General features: G+C 43.1%; 2 long non-coding RNA genes across 2 annotated transcripts; one reads left to right on the top strand and one right to left on the bottom strand.

Moving 5' to 3' along the window:
• Nucleotides 1-52: 52 nt before the first annotated feature.
• LOC143421435 (uncharacterized) lies at nucleotides 53-13,567 on the top strand. The gene is made up of 3 exons (XR_013101075.1): nucleotides 53-236; nucleotides 10,334-10,427; nucleotides 10,510-13,567. It is a non-coding gene; the product is annotated as an uncharacterized LOC143421435 (long non-coding RNA).
• LOC143421436 (uncharacterized) lies at nucleotides 10,931-21,460 on the bottom strand. Its single transcript, XR_013101076.1, has 3 exons — nucleotides 19,756-21,460; nucleotides 14,229-14,325; nucleotides 10,931-11,026 (listed from the first exon to the last, which is right to left on the bottom strand). It is a non-coding gene; the product is annotated as an uncharacterized LOC143421436 (long non-coding RNA).
• Between the last annotated feature and the right edge of the window lie 2,884 nt (nucleotides 21,461-24,344).

Below are 24,344 nucleotides of genomic sequence, written 5' to 3'. Positions count from 1 at the left end.
GCATAAAGGGAGTGACTTTTTTTTTTTTTAAATTGGCAGATAATTTCAAATGCAGCGTTTCTATCAGCTCAACAAATGTAAGCACACACAAACTGTGTGTAGTGTGTAGCACAGTGCGTTGGTAGCCAAATCGCCGGCTGCGGTGTTTGACACGAAGAAACAAGAAATCAAGCTGAGACAAGAAGAAGGTTTAGAAAGACAAGACAGGAGAGGAAGAAGAGACGTTACATTTAAAGGTAAGGACTCCTCATTTAAAGATCACGTGTAAGTCCTCGTGTTTTTAAATCACATACTGGGTCTGTACAGGTAACATTATGTTTTTTACATAGTGTGAAACGTGCTACAAATCAAACTTAGGTAGACTGTGTTACTTAAAGGCTGCAGGAAAATACTCGGTTGTGTTTAAAAAGGTTAGTTTGCTGTACTGTGATGGATTTAAAGCAAATAAGGATCCTAACTGCAAAAGAAAATAATTTTCAAAAAGGTTGAAATATCTAAAGCAATGGCAGATTTAAAAAAAAAAACACACACACAATAAAAACAACAGACTGCAGGGAGGTTCTGTTCTGTGATGTCACAATCAAGCTGGTCTGAATAGAGATACAGTCCCGATCAAAAGTTTAAGACCTCTTGAAAAATTGCAACAAAAAAATAAAAAAGTCATATTTTGCATGGTTGGATCTTAACAAGGTTCCAAGTAGAGCTTCAACATGCAACAAGCAGAAATTGGACAAAAGCATTTTTTGAGCATCCAATTTATTGAAAACAAACAGAAAAATAAACAGAAATCAAAGTTCCAAACATGAACTCAGTAATGAATAGCTTCACAGCTATTGCTGATCACTTCAAAAAATTTGTTGCGGCTCTGTTATAGCATCACACAAACATCTCACATAAGCTCTATCTCTACAGTTTTATGTCGCACTCATAGCACACTATGCCCACATTTGTGGAGAGCAACCTTTGCATCATTTGTGGTAATGGGAAACAGTAAGGCATTTTGTACCAGGAGCTCGTTTTGCTTGTCGACCCCTAACAGTCAGCAGATAACATGTTAATCAGGTTATGTTATGACAATCCCTGCAGCACATCCATTTAAATGTCTTGGAGACGTGAGCGGGGGGGCCAACTTCACTCACTCTTCAAATCCAACAAAAGTGGTATCAAACGTTTGTGCTGCGTTTGTGCTGCAAAAATTTTCGTTTGTGCTGCTATCATTTTAAAGATATTAATAAAAATTTCTAGAGGTCATCAGAGGTCAACCAGCCCCCTCATATTAATGGAATCAAACAAAATTAGTGTCAATCAGTTGTGCTATGTTTGTGCTGGTTTGTGCTGCTAAAGTTGTCGTTTGTGCTGCTTCTGTTTTCAAAGACATTAATGAAAATGTAAAGGTCAAATGTACTGTTTATAAGATTGGGGAAAACTGCAGTCAGCTGAGACTGAAGAAGTCACTTGGATGAGTGACGAAACGTTTCTCCCACTGAAAGTGTCCGGATGAACAGAATCAACCTTTTGGAATTTACTTACCCGGATGATTAAGCACGCATCAAGACGTTGTTTTATTAATATTTTTAAAATGATAGCGGCACAAACAACAATTTTAGCAGCACAAACCAGCACAAACATAGCACAACTGATTGACACCAATTTTGTTTGATTCCATTAATATGACGGGGCTGGTTGACCTCTGATGACCTCTAGAAATTTTTATTAATATCTTTAAAATGATAGCAGCACAAACGAAAATTTTTGCAGCACAAACGTTTGATACCACTTTTGTTGGATTTGAAGAAGGTGGGGGGGCCAACTTCACTCACATTTTGGAGACCGTTGATCAAACGTAAATATGTCCAGTCACTTTTGATTCAACCTGCTTAGCTTGATCTCACATTTGCCGTTTCCTCTATCTCTATCCCCTGTGTGTGTCTGTTTGTGCGTTTGTGAGTGTGTGTGTGTGTGCGTGCGATGATCTCACATTTGTCATTTCTTCTTTCTCTCTCCCCTTGTCTTGTGTGTGTGAGTGAGAGAGAGATTATCATCTAACATTTGCCATTTCCTCTAGCTCTTTCCCCTGTGTGTGGGTGCATGTGTAAAGGTAAGAAGCTTAGTAATGAAGTAAATGAATTCATTGACGGGTGAACAAACAAGGGCAACACGGTGGCACAGTGGTTAATATAGTTGCCCGCACAGCAAGAAGGTCCTGAGTTCAACTCCACTATCAGGCTGAGGTCTTTCTGTATGGATTTCTCATGTCCTCAAAGTTTTTGTGGGGGTTCACTCCACGTGCTCCGGCCTCTTTCCAAAATCCTAGTTTGTGGAGAAACTCTGAAATGCTCTTAAGTGTCTAGGGTTGTCTGTATCTGTGTTAGCCCTGTAACAGACTGGTGACCTGTCGAGGGTGCACCCTGCTTCTCGCCCTAAGATAGCTGGGATAGGCTCGAGCTGCCCTGTGACACTGGAAAAGAAACACAGCAGAGAATGGATGGGTGGCTGATCAAACGTAAACATTTCCAGTCACTTTCAGTTCAAGCTGCTTAGCATGATCTCACATTTGCCAATTTCTCTATCTCTTCCCCCTCTGTTGTGTGTGTGTGAGATATTCTCACTTTTGCCATTTCTTCTGTCCCTTTCAACTGATCTGTGTGTGTGTGTGTGTGTGTGTGTGTGTGTGTGTGTGTGTGTGTGTGTGTGTGTGTGTGTGTGTGTGTGTGTGTGTGTGTCCCACATATTGCATACTCTGCTTTTGTCCTCAAATCAGGTAGGAAGTGTCTGTGTGGTTGAGCTGGTCTGGTCTGTCTAGACTTTCACTAGATAGATCAGGCTGCACCCACCTGTGAAACAGGTGGAGGGTCACCAGGACATGCAGAACTTGCTGACAGACTCCTGGCCACCTCTTGCCTCCTTAGTAGAAAGGGGCCACTCCCAGAGGCAGGGGGCTGTGAGGCACCGCCCGCCGGGCCCTCTCCTTTGGGAAAACCCTCAACACTGGGCCGAACCTTGGAGTTCTGTATGTCCATTCAGGCACACTCCATGCTTGATCTGTGGGCAATTCCTCTCAGAAGTGGAGGTCACGGTGGAGGCGTCGGAGGGCGGAAGGCGTTCCTTCAGTGGCTCTCCTCTTCTGAGATTGTGTAAAAACAAAAGTTAATGTAGTGTAAGCAGCTTGAAAGAAAGTAACTGAACTTTTTTAAATTTCTGGGAGACGGTTGCTCACACGTGGGCGGCACAGTGGTTAGCACCGTTACCGCACAGGAAGAAGGTCTTGAGTTCAGCTCTACCGTCGCTCTGTGTGGAGTTTGCATGTTCTTCCTGTTTTTGCGTGGGTTCTTTCCTTGTACTCCGGCTTCCTGCCACAGTCCAACGACCTGCAGTTAGTGGCAATAGGTAATCGAAGAGTGTAAATTGGCGATAGGTGCGAATGGTTTTCTGCGTCTATGTGTTAGCCCTGTAACAGACTGGTGACCTGTCGAGGGTGCACCCGGCTTCTCGCCCTAAGATAGCTGGGATAGGCTCGAGCTGCCCTGTGACACTGGAAAAGAAACACAGCAGAGAATGGATGGGTGGCTGATCTAACGTAAACATTTCCAGTCACTTTCAGTTCAAGCTGCTTAGCATGATCTCACATTTGCCAATTTCTCTATCTCTTCCCCCTCTGTTGTGTGTGTGTGAGATATTCTCACTTTTGCCATTTCTTCTGTCCCTTTCAACTGATCTGTGTGTGTGTGTGTGTGTGTGTGTGTGTGTGTGTGTGTGTGTGTGTGTGTGTGTGTGTGTGTGTGTGTGTGTGTGTCCCACATATTGCATACTCTGCTTTTGTCCTCAAATCAGGTAGGAAGTGTCTGTGTGGTTGAGCTGGTCTGGTCTGTCTAGACTTTCACTAGATAGATCAGGCTGCACCCACCTGTGAAACAGGTGGAGGGTCACCAGGACATGCAGAACTCGCTGACAGACTCCTGGCCACCTCTTGCCTCCTTAGTAGAAAGGGGCCACTCCCAGAGGCAGAGGGCTGTGAGGCACCGCCCGCCGGGCCCTCTCCTTTGGGAAAACCCTCAACACTGGGCCCAACCTTGGAGTTCTGTATGTCCATTCAGGCACACTCCATGCTTGATCTGTGGGCAATTCCTCTCAGAAGTGGAGGTCACGGTGGAGGCGTTGGAGGGCGGAAGGCGTTCCCTCAGTGGCTCTCCTCTTCTGAGATTGTGTAAAAACAAAAGTCAATGTAGTGTAAGCAGCTTGAAAGAAAGTAACTGAGCTTTTTTAAATTTCTGGGAGACGGTTGCTCACACGCGGGCGGCACAGTGGTTAGCACCGTTACCCCACAGGAAGAAGGTCTTGAGTTCAGCTCTACCGTCGCTCTGTGTGGAGTTTGCATGTTCTTCCTGTTTTTGCGTGGGTTCTTTCCTTGTACTCCGGCTTCCTGCCACAGTCCAACGACCTGCAGTTAGTGGCAATAGGTAATCGAAGAGTGTAAATTGGCGATAGGTGCGAATGGTTTTCTGCGTCTATGTGTTAGCCCTGTAACAGACTGGTGACCTGTCGAGGGTGCACCCTGCTTCTCGCCCTAAGATAGCTGGGATAGGCTCGAGCTGCCCTGTGACACTGGAAAAGAAACACAGCAGAGAATGGATGGGTGGCTGATCTAACGTAAACATTTCCAGTCACTTTCAGTTCAAGCTGCTTAGCATGATCTCACATTTGCCAATTTCTCTATCTCTTCCCCCTCTGTTGTGTGTGTGTGAGATATTCTCACTTTTGCCATTTCTTCTGTCCCTTTCAACTGATCTGTGTGTGTGTGTGTGTGTGTGTGTGTGTGTGTGTGTGTGTGTGTGTGTGTGTGTGTGTGTGTGTGTGTGTGTTTGTCCCACATATTGCATACTCTGCTTTTGTCCTCAAATCAGGTAGGAAGTGTCTGTGTGGTTGAGCTGGTCTGGTCTGTCTAGACTTTCACTAGATAGATCAGGCTGCACCCACCTGTGAAACAGGTGGAGGGTCACCAGGACATGCAGAACTCGCTGACAGACTCCTGGCCACCTCTTGCCTCCTTAGTAGAAAGGGGCCACTCCCAGAGGCAGAGGGCTGTGAGGCACCGCCCGCCGGGCCCTCTCCTTTGGGAAAACCCTCAACACTGGGCCGAACCTTGGAGTTCTGTATGTCCATTCAGGCACACTCCATGCTTGATCTGTGGGCAATTCCTCTCAGAAGTGGAGGTCACGGTGGAGGCGTCCGAGGGCGGAAGGCGTTCCCTCAGTGGCCCTCCTCTTCTGAGATTCTGTAAAAACATAAGTCAATGTAGTGTAAGCAGCTTGAAAGAAAGTAACTGAACTTTTTCAAATTTCTGGGAGACGGTTGCTCACACGCGGGCGGCACAGTGGTTAGCACCGTTACCGCACAGGAAGAAGGTCTTGAGTTCAGCTCTACCGTCGCTCTGTGTGGAGTTTGCATGTTCTTCCTGTTTTTGCGTGGGTTCTTTCCTTGTAGTCCGGCTTCCTGCCACAGTCCAACGACCTGCAGTTAGTGGCAATAGGTAATCGAAGAGTGTAAATTGGCGATAGGTGCGAATGGTTTTCTGCGTCTATGTGTTAGCCCTGTAACAGACTGGTGACCTGTCGAGGGTGCACCCTGCTTCTCGCCCTAAGATAGCTGGGATAGGCTCGAGCTGCCCTGTGACACTGGAAAAGAAACACAGCAGAGAATGGATGGGTGGCTGATCTAACGTAAACATTTCCAGTCACTTTCAGTTCAAGCTGCTTAGCATGATCTCACATTTGCCAATTTCTCTATCTCTTCCCCCTCTGTTGTGTGTGTGTGAGATATTCTCACTTTTGCCATTTCTTCTGTCCCTTTCAACTGATCTGTGAGTGTGTGTGTGTGTGTGTGTGTGTGTGTGTGTGTGTGTGTCCCACATATTGCATACTCTGCTTTTGTCCTCAAATCAGGTAGGAAGTGTCTGTGTGGTTGAGCTGGTCTGGTCTGTCTAGACTTTCACTAGATAGATCAGGCTGCACCCACCTGTGAAACAGGTGGAGGGTCACCAGGACATGCAGAACTTGCTGACAGACTCCTGGCCACCTCTTGCCTCCTTAGTAGAAAGGGGCCACTCCCAGAGGCAGAGGGCTGTGAGGCACCGCCCGCCGGGCCCTCTCCTTTGGGAAAACCCTCAACACTGGGCCGAACCTTGGAGTTCTGTATGTCCATTCAGGCACACTCCATGCTTGATCTGTGGGCAATTCCTCTCAGAAGTGGAGGTCACGGTGGAGGCGTTGGAGGGCGGAAGGCGTTCCCTCAGTGGCTCTCCTCTTCTGAGATTGTGTAAAAACAAAAGTCAATGTAGTGTAAGCAGCTTGAAAGAAAGTAACTGAACTTTTTTAAATTTCTGGGAGACGGTTGCTCACACGCGGGCGGCACAGTGGTTGGCACCGTTACCCCACAGGAAGAAGGTCTTGAGTTCAGCTCTACCGTCGCTCTGTGTGGAGTTTGCATGTTCTTCCTGTGTTTGCGTGGGTTCTTTCCTTGTAGTCCGGCTTCCTGCCACAGTCCAACGACCTGCAGTTAGTGGCAATAGGTAATCGAAGAGTGTAAATTGGCGATAGGTGCGAATGGTTTTCTGCGTCTATGTGTTAGCCCTGTAACAGACTGGTGACCTGTCGAGGGTGCACCCTGCTTCTCGCCCTAAGATAGCTGGGATAGGCTCGAGCTGCCCTGTGACACTGGAAAAGAAACACAGCAGAGAATGGATGGGTGGCTGATCAAACGTAAACATTTCCAGTCACTTTCAGTTCAAGCTGCTTAGCATGATCTCACATTTGCCAATTTCTCTATCTCTTCCCCCTCTGTTGTGTGTGTGTGAGATATTCTCACTTTTGCCATTTCTTCTGTCCCTTTCAACTGATCTGTGTGTGTGTGTGTGTGTGTGTGTGTGTGTGTGTGTGTGTCCCACATATTGCATACTCTGCTTTTGTCCTCAAATCAGGTAGGAAGTGTCTGTGTGGTTGAGCTGGTCTGGTCTGTCTAGACTTTCACTAGATAGATCAGGCTGCACCCACCTGTGAAACAGGTGGAGGGTCACCAGGACATGCAGAACTCGCTGACAGACTCCTGGCCACCTCTTGCCTCCTTAGTAGAAAGGGGCCACTCCCAGAGGCAGAGGGCTGTGAGGCACCGCCCGCCGGGCCCTCTCCTTTGGGAAAACCCTCAACACTGGGCCGAACCTTGGAGTTCTGTATGTCCATTCAGGCACACTCCATGCTTGATCTGTGGGCAATTCCTCTCAGAAGTGGAGGTCACGGTGGAGGCGTCGGAGGGCGGAAGGCGTTCCCTCAGTGGCTCTCCTCTTCTGAGATTGTGTAAAAACAAAAGTCAATGTAGTGTAAGCAGCTTGAAAGAAAGTAACTGAACTTTTTTAAATTTCTGGGAGACGGTTGCTCACACGCGGGCGGCACAGTGGTTAGCACCGTTACCGCACAGGAAGAAGGTCTTGAGTTCAGCTCTACCGTCGCTCTGTGTGGAGTTTGCATGTTCTTCCTGTTTTTGCGTGGGTTCTTTCCTTGTAGTCCGGCTTCCTGCCACAGTCCAACGACCTGCAGTTAGTGGCAATAGGTAATCGAAGAGTGTAAATTGGCGATAGGTGTGAATGGTTTTCTGCGTCTATGTGTTAGCCCTGTAACAGACTGGTGACCTGTCGAGGGTGCACCCTGCTTCTCGCCCTAAGATAGCTGGGATAGGCTCGAGCTGCCCTGTGACACTGGAAAAGAAACACAGCAGAGAATGGATGGGTGGCTGATCTAACGTAAACATTTCCAGTCACTTTCAGTTCAAGCTGCTTAGCATGATCTCACATTTGCCAATTTCTCTATCTCTTCCCCCTCTGTTGTGTGTGTGTGAGATATTCTCACTTTTGCCATTTCTTCTGTCCCTTTCAACTGATCTGTGAGTGAGTGTGTGTGTGTGTGTGTGTGTGTGTGTGTGTGTGTGTGTGTGTGTGTGTGTGTGTGTGTGTGTGTTTGTCCCACATATTGCATAGTCTGCTTTTGTCCTCAAATCAGGTAGGAAGTGTCTGTGTGGTTGAGCTGGTCTGGTCTGTCTAGACTTTCACTAGATAGATCAGGCTGCACCCACCTGTGAAACAGGTGGAGGGTCACCAGGACATGCAGAACTTGCTGACAGACTCCTGGCCACCTCTTGCCTCCTTAGTAGAAAGGGGCCACTCCCAGAGGCAGAGGGCTGTGAGGCACCGCCCGCCGGGCCCTCTCCTTTGGGAAAACCCTCAACACTGGGCCGAACCTTGGAGTTCTGTATGTCCATTCAGGCACACTCCATGCTTGATCTGTGGGCAATTCCTCTCAGAAGTGGAGGTCACGGTGGAGGCGTCGGAGGGCGGAAGGCGTTCCCTCAGTGGCTCTCCTCTTCTGAGATTCTGTAAAAACAAAAGTCAATGTAGTGTAAGCAGCTTGAAAGAAAGTAACTGAACTTTTTTAAATTTCTGGGAGACGGTTGCTCACACGCGGGCGGCACAGTGGTTAGCACCGTTACCGCACAGGAAGAAGGTCTTGAGTTCAGCTCTACCGTCGCTCTGTGTGGAGTTTGCATGTTCTTCCTGTGTTTGCGTGGGTTCTTTCCTTGTACTCCGGCTTCCTGCCACAGTCCAACGACCTGCAGTTAGTGGCAATAGGTAATCGAAGAGTGTAAATTGGCGATAGGTGCGAATGGTTTTCTGCGTCTATGTGTTAGCCCTGTAACAGACTGGTGACCTGTCGAGGGTGCACCCTGCTTCTCGCCCTAAGATAGCTGGGATAGGCTCGAGCTGCCCTGTGACACTGGAAAAGAAACGCAGCAGAGAATGGATGGGTGGCTGATCTAACGTAAACATTTCCAGTCACTTTCAGTTCAAGCTGCTTAGCATGATCTCACATTTGCCAATTTCTCTATCTCTTCCCCCTCTGTTGTGTGTGTGTGAGATATTCTCACTTTTGCCATTTCTTCTGTCCCTTTCAACTGATCTGTGAGTGAGTGTGTGTGTGTGTGTGTGTGTGTGTGTGTGTGTGTGTGTGTTTGTCCCACATATTGCATACTCTGCTTTTGTCCTCAAATCAGGTAGGAAGTGTCTGTGTGGTTGAGCTGGTCTGGTCTGTCTAGACTTTCACTAGATAGATCAGGCTGCACCCACCTGTGAAACAGGTGGAGGGTCACCAGGACATGCAGAACTCGCTGACAGACTCCTGGCCACCTCTTGCCTCCTTAGTAGAAAGGGGCCACTCCCAGAGGCAGAGGGCTGTGAGGCACCGCCCGCCGGGCCCTCTCCTTTGGGAAAACCCTCAACACTGGGCCGAACCTTGGAGTTCTGTATGTCCATTCAGGCACACTCCATGCTTGATCTGTGGGCAATTCCTCTCAGAAGTGGAGGTCACGGTGGAGGCGTCGGAGGGTGGAAGGCGTTCCCTCAGTGGCTCTCCTCTTCTGAGATTGTGTAAAAACAAAAGTCAATGTAGTGTAAGCAGCTTGAAAGAAAGTAACTGAACTTTTTTAAATTTCTGGGAGACGGTTGCTCACACGCGGGCGGCACAGTGGTTAGCACCGTTACCGCACAGGAAGAAGGTCTTGAGTTCAGCTCTACCGTCGCTCTGTGTGGAGTTTGCATGTTCTTCCTGTGTTTGCGTGGGTTCTTTCCTTGTAGTCCGGCTTCCTGCCACAGTCCAACGACCTGCAGTTAGTGGCAATAGGTAATCGAAGAGTGTAAATTGGCGATAGGTGCGAATGGTTTTCTGCGTCTATGTGTTAGCCCTGTAACAGACTGGTGACCTGTCGAGGGTGCACCCTGCTTCTCGCCCTAAGATAGCTGGGATAGGCTCGAGCTGCCCTGTGACACTGGAAAAGAAACACAGCAGAGAATGGATGGGTGGCTGATCAAACGTAAACATTTCCAGTCACTTTCAGTTCAAGCTGCTTAGCATGATCTCACATTTGCCAATTTCTCTATCTCTTCCCCCTCTGTTGTGTGTGTGTGAGATATTCTCACTTTTGCCATTTCTTCTGTCCCTTTCAACTGATCTGTGAGTGAGTGTGTGGAGGGCGGAAGGCGTTCCCTCAGTGGCTCTCCTCTTCTGAGATTGTGTAAAAACATAAGTCAATGTAGTGTAAGCAGCTTGAAAAGAAAGTAATTGAACTTGTTGAGATGGTTGATCAAACTGAAATATTACTGTCATGGTCCAGTTACGCTACATGTATATGTATTTGTTTTTGTTTCTCTCACTTTCTTTCTTGCTTCCCTGCTCACAACGCGATGCCTGGGCGGACCTAATCATGGGCTCCCGGTTGCTGTCCTCACACCTGCAAGCAATTTCTCACCTGAGGTTCATCATCCTGTTTACCAGCCACTTCTGAAGGCAGTTGCTTGGAGCCCTTTGTCGCTGGACTACTGTGTAACATTCGTTAGTGCAATTCTAGCTTTGGAAATATTTTGATTTCTCTTTGTGCTTTGCTTGGCATTTAACATTTTGTCCTTGTATATAGATTTTCCGTGCCCCGCCTTGAGACCCTGTTCGTGAGTGTGGCAGTTGCAGTGAGCCTGTGGAGCCCCCCACCCTCCATGGACCTCTGGATTCGCTGGACCCCTTCTCCCCACTTGTATATAGTGCACTCTGTGTCATGTAAATAAAAAAAATGTTTATTGTGATTCGTAGTCTGCGCTTGAGTCCTGCTCAGCCTTGACAATTTTTAGTCACTTTCGGTTCAAGCTGCTTAGATTCCCATGATCTCACATTTGCCATTTGTGTGTGTGTGTGTTTGTTTGTCCCACATATTGCATACTCTGCTTTTGTCCTCAAATCGGGTAGGAAGTGTCTGTGTGGTTGAGCTGGTCTGGTCTGTCTAGACTTTCACTAGATAGATCAGGCTGCACCCACCTGTGAAACAGGTGGAGGGTCACCAGGACATGCAGAACTCTTGCCTCCTTAGTAGAAAGGGCCACTGCCAGAGGCGGAGGGCTGTGAGGCATCCAACCCCCATCTCATCAATAGGGGGGTATGATCTGAAATAACAATAGATTGATAATTGCAAGTTTCAATAAGTGGAAGAGGACATTTATCAGTGACAAATGAATTTATCCAATAGAACATTTTGTGGACAGGAATATAGTCGGAGCATGCCCTGGATGAGTATCCTTATTAGAGCTTCTTTCTAGGTTAGAGAGCACACAGCTTGTACCTCCAGCTAAAATGAGATTGTGTGTTGTCATATCCAGAATTCACGAGAATTAATAGACAATTAAGGTTTCATCATCCCATTTGGGGGCGTAAATGTTGGCTTAAATCAGTTCATAAAGTTGTCCATAAAGTCCATAATGTTGGCCAACCACAGTAATACGGACCCATAATAAGGACCCATAGGATCAGATAAAATGGTTGATACAGGAAATGGGACGTTTTTACCCATAAGGATGGCCACCCCTCTGTCTTAGAGTTAAAGTTGGAATGGACTATTTGGCCAACCCAACCAGTCTTCAATCTATATCCGTCTGCTATACAAAGGTGAGTCCCCTGTGGAAAAGACATATCAGATTTTTTCAGTTGTGTAAGCACCTTTTTGTGCTTAACAGGGTGATTCATAGACTTAATGTTCCAACTTACAAAGTTGGCTGCATAACCCGTAAGCTTCGCCTGTATATTGACAGCAGCCATAGAGTTATCTAATCAAAGAGCAACAGTATGAACGTGTGTGTGTGTGTGATAGCCACTAACGTCTAATCACACTTATGTGAATTAACTTATATTTCAGCTATTTTACTTTAAATGTAAGTGATATTTTCTTTTGAAAATCCTCTAAATTAACTAGTTTTAACTATAGACCTGGTAACTAGTCTGGGATATTTGTAGCTGATGCTCCATTTTTGTACCAGTAGGTGGCAGTGTGAGACCATGGTTTGGCCTGTTGTTAGTAGTCAGAAGCATGCTCAGCACTGTTTTCTCATAATGTTACATGTACTCCCTGCCTTATCATTTCTTTCCTGCTTGCAGGCTAGTATTGTACCAGAAATAGAAAATAAAAGCAGTCACACCCGATATATTGCATAGATTAGTTATTAAGGTCAGAAACTGAAAGCACAGAAACATTGTTTAGTCTAGTAAATTCAACGTTCTGTAATGTTACTGATCGGCTCCACCTTTATAGTGTGTTGTTTTAGTTGTTTGTTTTCTGCCATAAAGTATTTACTTAAATTCAGTGCACATATCAAGATGGTAGTGATTACACCATTCTTTCGGAATCTTTCGAAATTCATGGATTATCTTTTTAGCATTCATTTTGAAGCGAGTTTCATAAGAAAATCGGCTTTGTCTATGACAGTGGAATATGTTCATTCTCTTTGTCTATCTGATAACGGAACACGTATTGAGAATATGTGAAATCCTATCTCGCTCTTGACGGAAGCAGTTGCATCTTTTCCCTCTCCCTTCCCTTATCTTTCCTGCTTGGCTTCTCATGTCCTTGTGTATTCTCGTGTAACTTTCTAACCCTCAGAGAGTCTCTCAGTCTTGTTCTCTAAGACCTAAAGAATTATGAATTTGATCAACTGGTCCCTTAACGAAATTGACACCCTATTTTTGATGAGAAGCCTGGGCTCGGGAGAGCCTGATTGTCCTGCAGAGCCCCTTGCTGCCGGATACTTGATGGTCGGTTGCGTCATGTGTCTGGCGACACTCTCAATAGAGGACGTTGAACGAGATCTACCCATTCGGAACCATGATAACAGAGTTCTGGCTGATTGGAGCTGGCTTGAACCTGGCTTATCGAAAACAAAGAAAGCGGTCCCACAAGGCTGGCCGACGTGATTGACGATGGGCAATCTCTGAGTACTCACACTGCGTTTATTGAACGCAATATGGATAAGATCTTAGAGAAGCTCACGGCTCTGCAATGGGAAATTGACAGATCAAGTGACCAGTGATGGACATTAGACCAACTGTGAAATTGCATGCAGTTGTTCACATTAACCCAAACAATCATCTCCTTCACTCATTTGGCTCCTGAACAAGAAATTCTCTCTGATCGTATCCTTCAAGGACACCTGCGTCGGATCAGGACTGTTGACTTTGCTTAACCAGGTAAAAGGACACTCTCTCTCAAGTTGAACAGGACACACACACGTACACTGACGCAGATGTACACTCTCCCCCCTCCAAACGCCTCCAATGGTTGCACCCACCCGATGCAGACGGCGATTGACCGGGCCAGCGTGGAATCATGCTGCTGTCTACACTGGCGACCTCTCACCCCATTTACCCATCCCTGTTGCTTGTCATGTGTTTTCATGGTGTTACAGTGTGAAGATTCATGTGCTTTTTGTGCTGAGGAATTTTTGTTTTCTGTTCTCATACTGATCCCCTACCAGGAGCTCAGTCTGAGTAGAGTTCTCTTTTTTCCTCCTCCACTCCCCTATTGTGTTGTACATTTCACTGTTTTTCTGTAAGCTCCCTGTTCTGACCTGTCTCCCCAATGTGATGTTTGTGTAATGTATGTATGGTCAGAAGGGGTCCAATTTTGCTGCAGGCAACTGCAAGTGACAAATAAAGCTTCATCATCATCATCATAATGTGAGCTATTTTTGGAAAAAGTAAATACACAGTTGTACTACTATAAAGTAACAAAAGACTGCATGAGCTTGAATTGGAATAAATAATGGAGCAACGACTAGCCACGTCTCCCTGGCTAGTAATTTCTTTCCTGGTTGCAGGAAAGTAATTTTGGAGTAATTTTTGACCAGGATATGTCCTTCAATGCACATATTAAACAAATATGTAGGACTGCTTTCTTCCATTTGTGCAATATCTCTGAAATGAGGAATATCCTGTCTCAACGTGACGCTAAAAACCTAGTTGTAACACATGATACTTTACCACTACAGAACGTAGAGGAAGTTAGGATCTTGGGTTTATGTTCTCTAGAAATCGACTAAGGAGCACGTGACACACAGCTAAAAGAACAGTTAACATTTATTTAAACAAAACCATAAATAGTCATTCAACAATTCACAATGAGAAAATTCCAATAGTCCATGTTTGTCAGCCTGTGTACTCAGTTCAGAGTTCTTTTCAGTCTTTTCTGTTCAGGTGTGTGAAGTGTGTGTGGATAGTGTTAATGTTAATAGTACTACCCAGGCAGTGTATTGTTTTGAGATCTCATAAGCTTATCTGTCAGGAAGTAACGCGTCTGTCACTTCTAAGTAGGCTGCAAACCTTCCTCCATCGCAGCTGGGATCCTGAATCCTGGCTCGCTGCAGGTGAATTTACTGGTCTCACTCGCACAATTTCACACTCCAACAAAAAGACCAACCTGCACAGGGCAGTGAACACATTTTGCATTAATATTATAAAACAACTTAATCAACACTAGTGACCATACACCTCTCATTTTCGTAAATGACAACTTAATGCAATCGATAATAACAGAATTAAAGAACCTTAAAACGGTTTCCATAGGCACTTATCACACAAAATTAACTCACATCTCCTCTTTTGTGAACAGCAGTAACAATAATCCAGCGCTTACTGAATTGTGAGAATGCACCTCATCGATGCACGAGAGAAGTACAAAACGTGGTCGCAGTACTATTTATTCAAAGACTGGTCATATTTATTTCACTTCAGTTCATTTTTATTTCAAACATGTACATTCACCATCATTACATAATATCATTCAATTCTTTTGTTTGAAAAGGAGTAGGCAGAAGTATACACTTATTTGCCCCTACCCCCTCAAAGTTTACATCTCATTCATTTAATTTTCTTTTAGTCTTAAATTAAACAAACAAACAAATGAAACAACAGCAAAACAAACAAAAAAATGACAATATCATTTCTTTCATATAAATAAAGACAGAATATGTAAATTAGATTCACAAATAATGAAACAAACAAACCAAAACATCACTTCAATTACGGTCCTGGGTTTACCCCGTTTTCTTCATTCTTATATTTGTTTAAGATTTGTTTTTTATATTTTATTTTAAACTGGTTTATGTTAGGGGTGGGTGATATAAACGATAAACGATATAATTTTGGCCAACGATAGAGATTTTGACTATATCACTCTATCGCGATGGCGCATGTTGATGATGTCATCAAACTGCGCCTGTTTTGGTTGAAAGCATCGCAGCGGCTACAACCATTATCATCTGCAAATTATGCTGGGCGACAGTCATAGCAAAGAGATGAAGCACTTTTGAAATATGGGGAAAGCCAAAAACTGCGCTTCCTCCACTTCCGTAACATTGATTCATTAATGTTGAATTCTCTCGCAGCTGTTCTATTCTCATGTTGTTGCAGTATATTAATAACTAACCTCGTATTGTGGATGAATAATCTTAGTTGTTCTCCTGACTGAAGTTTGGCCCGTGTATAGCATCCTGCTATGCGATTGCATTTGTCCCTGACCACCAGAATCCCTCATGTTAAGTTTTAATGAGTGATAAAAAAAAGTTGGCGTTCATCCTTCATCCTTCACTGTGCTAATGTTATGCTTAAATAGCTGTGTCGCTAGCAATCACGTAGCACAACATTATATACCAGGTAGTCCAACTTCAGTAACCCTACAAACGCCACTGCTGTTTAGTTTCCTGTTTTCATTTATGTTGGAAGTGGTAGCAGAGCTGTACGTTTGAATTAGTTTCAAAAATCTCTCAGTCAGAACATGGTATGTCATGTTTAGGTGTAAACTAGCGAGCTAACTTCCTGTTAACTTCTAACTCCGTTAAATGTAATAACTTCTGTTTTCATGGACGCATGGATGTTAAACTTAATTGTTACACGCTGATAATTTTATTAAAGATGAAAGAATTTAGACCGTTTTTAACTCTCAGTGTTCCTTTGACTTTGGGACCTGAAGCAGACGGAGTTTTGGACCCAGATTACTCCGCGAGGCTCCTCACTACAGCAGCTGTAATGCTCTGACAATCCATCAAGCAGTGCGGCTTAACAAAGTTGTACTAAAACATTTTTTAACAGATTTCTGCACGCCAAAATCGGTTCGAGGTCCGTAAGCACAACCAGAATTCATACATAAGGCACACTCTCGATTTTTGAGAAAATTAAAGGATTTTAAGTGCCTTATAGTGCGGAAAATACGTTATACAGAAGAAAAGAATATATCGCGATATATATCGTTACTGCACATGCTTCAAATTATATCGCGATATGAATTTTAGGCCATATCGCCCAGCCCTAGTTTATGTTGTTACTTTCTTTTATTTGTTCTGTTCTGACTGTTCCGTAATTTAACTCCCGCTATTGAGATAGACATACTTTGTCGTTCTAGGACTTTGTATTTTTAAATTCCATTTTCCTCTTAAGTTATACCCCCCTTCTCTTTCTATAAACAATTTACAGATGTCTTTTGGAAGCATTTTATTTCTTGCTTTATATATTATTTGCGTTGTTTCAAACTTCACCAAGTCTTGGAATTTCATGCATTTTGATAAAGAGTGCATTTGTATGTTCCCTGTACCCTGCATTATTTATTATTCTAATGGCCCTTTTCTGCATTATAGTTATTGTTTGTGTATTACTTCTGCATGTGTTTCCCCAGACCTCTACACAATAGCTCATATATGGTAGTAGTGAAGCACAGTATAATATGTGAAGTGCTTTCTGATCCAAGATTTGCTTTGTTTTCCCCAGAACGGCAATGCCTCCTTTCCAATTTCCCCCTAACAATGATGGTGGTCAATGATCACACCAAGAAATTTTATTTCATTTACTCTTTCTAAATATACATTGTCAACACATATTTCTACTTCGATATTTTTCTTATGGTTTCCAAATAACATAAATTTGCTTTTATCTAGATTTAATGATAATTTATTTATATCAAACCACTTCTTTAATATCTTTAATCCCTGTGTGATCACCTCCAAAACCTGTGGCAATTCCACACCTGAACAAAATATATTTGTGTCATCTGCAAATATTACAAACTTTAGAATCTTCGATACTTGGCAAATATAATTTTTATACATAATAAACCTTCTGCCCCCCAGGCAGGAGGCTCAGGAGCATTAAATGCAAAACCACCAGACAGAGAAACAGCTTCATTCCAGAAACTGTGAGACTTCTCAGTCAATAATGGACAAGAACTGTTATTGTAGCACCTAATCACTACTGACATCGTCACTTTATCAATGCTAGACATCATGCCATTTGCTGCTAAAGTATTTATACCTACATTTCTATATCTATACTCCATACTGGTACTCAGGTTGTTGCACTCTATTTATTTTATTTGTATTATTTTAATACTTGCATTTATAATACTCAGGTTGCTGCACTTAATTTATTTGAAATACTTATTACTTGTTATTCTGTTTTCTTTTTATTCTGTTTCTTTCGCTCCGGGACCACGTGCACGTAATTTTCGTTACACCTCATGTAAACATGTGATGCGAATGACAATAAAGAATCCATGAATTCTTTTGGACCTAATACTGATCTTTGAGGTATGTCACAAGCAACATCCATCAATTTAGATTCCTACTCATTTATTTGTACATATTGTTGCATATTCACTACATAGCTTTTTATCACTCCAAAACCACTCCCCTAAACCCATACTTTCCATTTTTTTTATTAGAATTTCATGACTGACAGTATCGAATAGGGCTGCCACAAACGTTTATTTTGATAGTCGACTAGTCACCGATTATTTTTGCGATTAGTCCACTAATCAGATCATGCAACACAGAGCTTACTGCACCAGCATGCATCTGCTCTAATATAACTATCATTAGCTTACAGCTTTAAGTGTATGTGCTAACTAAAAAATAAAGACAAGATGATAGTTTATTAAATTTTAATTAAATTTGCAGATTGTTTCGGTGAAGTTTAATAAACTCAGCCGTCTGCTCCTTGCTATCTAAAATATAACAGGGCACCGGAGTAAATTCTCAAGCATCTCACACTTCTGATGATCAGCTGTCTGCTTGACGTTTATTCAGCTGTGTAAAAACTATAACTTTAATCTCAGCCAAACCAATTTACTCAGGAACAAATAAAATACTGAAAAAAGCCAAACAATAACATTTTTAAGTTATCTAAGTGACTTGGATATCATGTTTAACCTGAGTAGCGAAAGACGGCGGTGGGTTTGAAAATGGTTTGCCAGGAGTCTGGTGTTCTCACCGGCTCTAGCGAGCCTTGAACCCCGGCTAGCTATCGAGCTAGTGGGTAACAGACGTCTCCGAAAATGTCGGGGCGCTTTTGAAAATATGTGGTGTCTTGATAAACTGAGCACATATTTGAAGTTTACACAGCTACATTCTCTCCTGAAATATGTTAAACATTTATTTTGTGACCCAGAAAGAATAATAAGAGTAATATTAAAACTAACTAGCTGCTGCCATTTTTGGAATCTTCTGTTTCAGTCCGTTATTACACTCTTAAATCCTACTACTTATTCCTGTGTCTTTTGGGATCTTACAAAGCTTCAAACGACGCGTCGACTATTAAATTAGTCTTCGACGATTTTGATAGTCGATGTAATCGTGACTAGTCGACTAATCGTGGCAGCCCTGGTATTGAACAGTTTTTTTAATTTAAAAAAACTCCAAGTGTGTACTTCTTATTATGTAGGCAATTCACATTTGTCCACAAAACTGTCAAATCTTTTTATAAATTTTTATAAACTTTTTATAAATAGTCACTGGTCTATAATTTGCAAAGTGATGCTTTTTACCTGTTTTGTAAATTGGAATAACTTGAACAACTTTCATTTTTTCAGGAAAAAAACCTTTTTGAAAAGACAAGTTGAAAACGTATTTTAACGGTTTTCCAATACCATAAATAATCAGCAACTCTCTTACTGTTACAACATCAATGTCATTCCAATCTGTACTGGTTTTGTTCTTAAGTCCTCTAACGATGTCATATATTTCATTCTCTTCCACTGCTCTTAGAAACACTGAGCTTCTATTCCTTTCAATATTTTCACCAGTGTTCCTTTCTATTCCATCGGCCTTTATTTCCTCTGCCAGTTTTGGCCCCATATTTAAGAAGAATTCATTAAAACCATTTGCTTTCTCTTTCATTTTGTTAATGCTTTTTGTCCCTTCTATAAAGTACCCAGGGTAATCATTGTTCCTTGATTCATTTTTGATTGTACTGTTTATGACATTCCATATACCTTTTGTGTTTTCTTTATTGTGTTCTAACCTTTTAATAAAATATTATATATATATATAAAATATAGGGTATTCTTTTTTTCCTGGCATTTTGCAGTCCTTTAGTCATCCATGGTCTTCCTGCATAGTTGTGTTTCCTGTTGATTTCAATCACCTGGCAGTTTTTACCAAGTAATGTGTTACTAATGTGTGTTTAATGTGTTCTTAAAAATGCTTCATAAGGTTTATTAACTTCTTCGTGTTCATAAACATGAACATGAAGAAGTTTCTTGCTTTAAAAGTTAATTTTTAAGACAGTTAAATGTCTTCTCTGTTCGAATTCTTTTGTAAATAATCTTGTGTTCATTTCTGTTAATTTTATAATGGCAATTATAAGATGCAAAGACTGGTAAATGGTCACTTATATCATTGATTATCATTGATTGATTATCATCTCCTTACAGGAAATAAAACTTACTTCCTAGCTTTCAGAAAAAAACATCTCCGATTGGCTTAGAGTATCAAAGATAATACAGCACTTAAAAAACACATAGAATTTACACTACACTTAACTAACGATTAGCTTGCTATGCTAACGTAGTGAGTCAACTCACCGGAAATGAACAGGGATCATAAAAGAGGTACATCGGCATCAACCAAAAATGTCCGCATTTCCCAACAAGCGGAAGAGTAAAATCCTTTTTTTTTTTTTACAAGAAATAGGGAAAAATTCCTGGTGAGTTGCTCCGACCAGCATTTGTAGCCTTAACGTTGTTCTCCTTCGCGATAACGATTCAAGTTCACAAGCACTACACAATCTCAGAGTGCCACCTACTGACATTCTTTGGGAACTGCAGTTAATTTCATGATGCAATTTTAGGTGGGTTACATAGTTCATGCATTTATTACTTCTAGGCTGGACGACTGTAATTCATTATTATCAGGATGTCCTAAAACTCCCTGACAAGCCTTCAGTTAATCCAAAATGCTGCAGCAAGAGTACTGGCAGGGACTAGAAAGAGAGAGCAAATTTCTCCGATATTGGCTTCCCTCCATTGACTCCCTGTTAAATCCAGAATTGAATTCAAAATCCTGCTTTTTGCATACAAGGTCTTAAATAATAAGGCCCCATCTTATCTTAATGACCTTATAGTACCGAATCACCCCATTAGAACACTTCCCTCTCGCATTGCAAGCTTACTTTTTGTTCCTAGAGTATTTAAAAGTAGAATGGGAGGGAGAGTTCTTCAGTTTTCAGGCCCCTCTTCCATGGAACCAGCTTCCAGTTTGGATTTGGGAGACAGACACTATCTCTATTTTAAGATTAGTCTTAAAACTTTCCTTTCTGAAGCATATAGTTAGAGCTGGATCAGGTGACCCTGAATCCTCCCTTAGTTATGCTGCAATAGGTGTAGGCTGCTAAGGGATTCCCATGATGCACTGAGTGTTTCTTCTTCAGATTCACATGGACCAAATTCAAATTCAAATTCAAATTTTTATTTGTCACGTACACAGTCATACACAGTACGATATGTAGTGAAATGCTTTGACAACTGCTCGTGACCTAAAGAAAACAAAAAAGGAAAAGGCTATGAATAAGATAGGAAATAAATATGAAAAATTAAAAAGGGTAAATTTAACTAGGAAGGAATAAAATATAAATTAAGGTTAAAAATGAAATAACTGTACAACACACTGGGAAAGAATAAGATAAAATATATAAATTAAATTGAAAATAAAATAACTGTACAACAAAATACACAATATAGAACTATATAAGAATGTATGAACAAAATACACAAGAAGTATAAATAAATATATACACAATAACAGCAGCAGTGATTTAAGTGATGAAGTGAAAACAATGTCCAGAATGTCCAGTGTGTGTGTAAGAACTATATGTGTGGGTCAGTACTGTGTGGTGGTGTGATTGAGAGACCATATCGCCTGCGGGAAGAAGCTCCTCCTCAGTCTCTCTGTGTTGGTCTTCAGGGAGCGGAATCGCTTTCCTGACCTCAACAGAGAGAACAGTCCGTTGTTGGGATGGCTGAGGTCCTTCACGATCTTCCTGGCCTTGGTCCAGCACCGCCTGCTGTAGATTGAGTGCAGGTCAGGGAGCTCGGAGCGGATGGTGCGCTCAGCTGACCGCACAACCCTCTGTAGAGCTCGTCTGTCCTGCATGGTGCTGTTCCCGAACCAGGTTAAGATGTTTCCCGTCAGGATGCTCTCTATGGTGCACGAGTAAAAGTTCCTGAGCACCTTGGAGGGCAGTTGGAAGTCTCTCAAGCGTCTGAGGTGGTAGAGACACTGACGGGCCTTTTTCACCACGGAGTTGATGTGACAGGACCATGACAGGTCCTGCGTGATGTGAACTCCGAGGTATTTGAAGCTGTCCACTCTCTCCACTGGGCACTCGTTGATGACGGGGGTCTGGTAGTGCTGAAGTCCACTATCAGCTCCTTTGTCTTACTGACGTTTAGAAGGAGGTTGTTCCTCTGGCACCAGTTCTCCAGATTCCTAATCTCCTTCAGGTAGGCCGTCTCGTTGTTATCAGAGATCAGGCCCACCACGACGGTGTCATCAGCAAACTTGATGATGGTGGTGGAGCTGGTAGTGGCCACGCAGTCATATGTGTACAGAGAGTACAGCAGGGGGCTCAGAACACACCCCTGGGGGGCTCCAGTGCTGAGAGTGGTGGAGGCTGAGACATGTCCGCCCATCCTTACTGCCTGTGGTCTGCCAGTTAGGAAGTTGGAGATCCACTGACACATAGATGAGCTGAGTCCCAGATGCTCCAGCTTGGTGGTGAGTGTGGAGGGAATTATGGTGTTAAATGCAGAGCTGTAGTCTATGAAGAGCATTTTAACATAATTCCCCCTTCTAGTGTCCAAGTGAGTGAGTGATGTGTGGAGGAGATGAGAGATGGCATCGTCTGTGGAACGATTTGGACGGTAAGCGAACTGTAGTGGGTCCAGTGTGTCTGGTAGTGAAGAAATGATGAAGTCTCTGACCAGGCGTTCAAAACACTTCATCACTACTGAGGTGAGGGCTACAGGGCGATAGTCACCAGATTGGACACCAGGGATCAGACATCAGTTATAACAGCATCTGTCACCAGATTGAAGAGGGTCTCAAAGAACAGTTTAATGATGCCGAAATTGTGATGTCTGTCATGATATAAAACCTGGTAATTTCAAAGACGTGCTAATGAACAATGATGAAATGACTGTAGAGGACAGTAGAAAGTAGAGCTCAAAGTGTCATGGTCTGGAGTCTGGTGACTCCATGTTCATGTTTTGTGTTTATTAATATTTAGAGTTTTCAGGTTTGTTGTTGTTTTTTCCAGTGTTTAGGTGTTCTCTGTGCTTCCTTTGTGTTTCTTGTGTTCATCTCATTTTACTTTGACGGTCCCGTGTCTCATGTCAGCGTGTCTAGTTTTGTTTTCCCTTGAATGTTATGTCTTATTACTCCCAGCGGTGCTCCTAGCCCTGGGTTTCTCTCTATCAGTGTCGCGTCGTCCCCTCACCACTCCTATGTGTATGCGTTTTTCCTTCCGAGTTCCCTAGCTCTGTTAGCATTTAGTTTCGAGTTTTGGTTTGTTTTTTGCAAGTGTTTTTTCATGGTGTTTTGCAAGTGCAATAAAGCAGCCTCCTTTGGTTAACACTTTGAGTTCGAGTCCTGCATTTGGGTCTACATCCTGCCTGCCACACAGCCATATCATGACAGAACAATGTGACCAAACAATGGACCCAAAAGTGGCTGGATCATCCTGAGGAGAAGTATTGCTTGGTTTCCGGTCTCCCCTGGCTACTGAGTTCCCTTCATCCGCTTATACAGGATTTTCTCCTTAACACTTTGCATCTTCACTCACCAACTGCAACCAATCACCTGCCACCTCCGCCGGAGGATTTGCTGCCTGGCCTGCCGGAGGACTTGCTGCATGAACTGCTGGACGTAATGTTACCATTAGCAACTTTGACATAGAGGCATGTGGCTCAAGTCACTTCCATTAATATTTATGTGGCGGGGTGTGGTCAGTGGTGCAGCTGCGGCAAGGTGGACACACCTGAGTAGCATCAGTGATCATCTGTATTAAAAGGCTGTATTGGGTCTTGAGTGTTGTTGTTAGTAGTGTGTATGTTCGGCTGCAAGCTGAAAGGCTGCAGCCGTGTCTCTAAAAACACCAGCCACCAGCCAGGTGATAGTACCTGATACCTGGTACTTTTTTAGTACCTACTCCGTCAGGGTTCCAAGAGATTTGAGGTGATGCCCAACAGTGTGAGCATTCATCCATCCACCTATCATCCAGTAGAGTTAGAAGTCTCGCCTGTATGGGCAGTTAGCTGCCAGTGTCCATCCCAATTATCAGACTCAAGCACCCACCAACCATCTGGGACCAGCACCATTCTTTAGCAGCACAAAAACCCATCATAACATCATTCCAGTATTTTTTTTAAAAATGTATTTATTTGATTAGCATTCAAATCTCTCAATGAATACAGAATAAAGATCTACCACAAAGTAAGAATGCATGAGATGAGGCTAATCAAAAAGGTACTGGCTGAAGCACATGCTTATTATGCCAAGCCTTTTAACAAAAGATCATTTAGCATGCAGCTCATGTAGATAGAGCTCGAAGCAAAAGAGTAAAACAAAACAACCAAACAAAAGAACAAAACAAAACAAGTATAAACCTCATTCCTCCCTTGCATACCAGCCATCATACATAACTGCACAAAAGAGAATGTAAAACTCCTTCTATTCCAGCCCCACCAGTTAAACTCACAGAAAGATTGCAAGTGTCATGGATGCACCAGATATCCGTCGTGGGGATGTGGGGACTTTTGAGAATTTTGTGCTGCAGATTTGTGCTCTTGTTGGTATACTGAAGACCCTTGGTCTGGATGGTTAAGTGAAACTGATTTGCGGTTCTCACGTGTCATGACTCCTTAGTAAGCTGCCAGCTGAAATGAGGTTTGAGGTTTGGAGACACATGTGACTGGTTGAAGCTGAAAACATGGAAACATTTAGATACTTGGTAAGTTTATAGCAAAAGGACAGAGAGAGGACCATCCAGAAATCAGCACCTGAAAGAGTCAAAGCCAGTAACACGCACAGCCACTATACTCCATGGCACAGAGAATCTGCTGGCAAAGCAGTCTATTGAGCTACTGAACTGCAAATCGTCTGCTCAGAGCAAGAA

Source organism: Maylandia zebra, linkage group LG12 (genome assembly GCF_041146795.1).
Source record: "Maylandia zebra isolate NMK-2024a linkage group LG12, Mzebra_GT3a, whole genome shotgun sequence".
Taxonomy (NCBI): domain Eukaryota; kingdom Metazoa; phylum Chordata; class Actinopteri; order Cichliformes; family Cichlidae; genus Maylandia; species Maylandia zebra.
The sequence above is the reverse complement of the archived record's forward strand: the minus strand, read 5'-3'. Positions and strand labels throughout refer to the sequence as shown.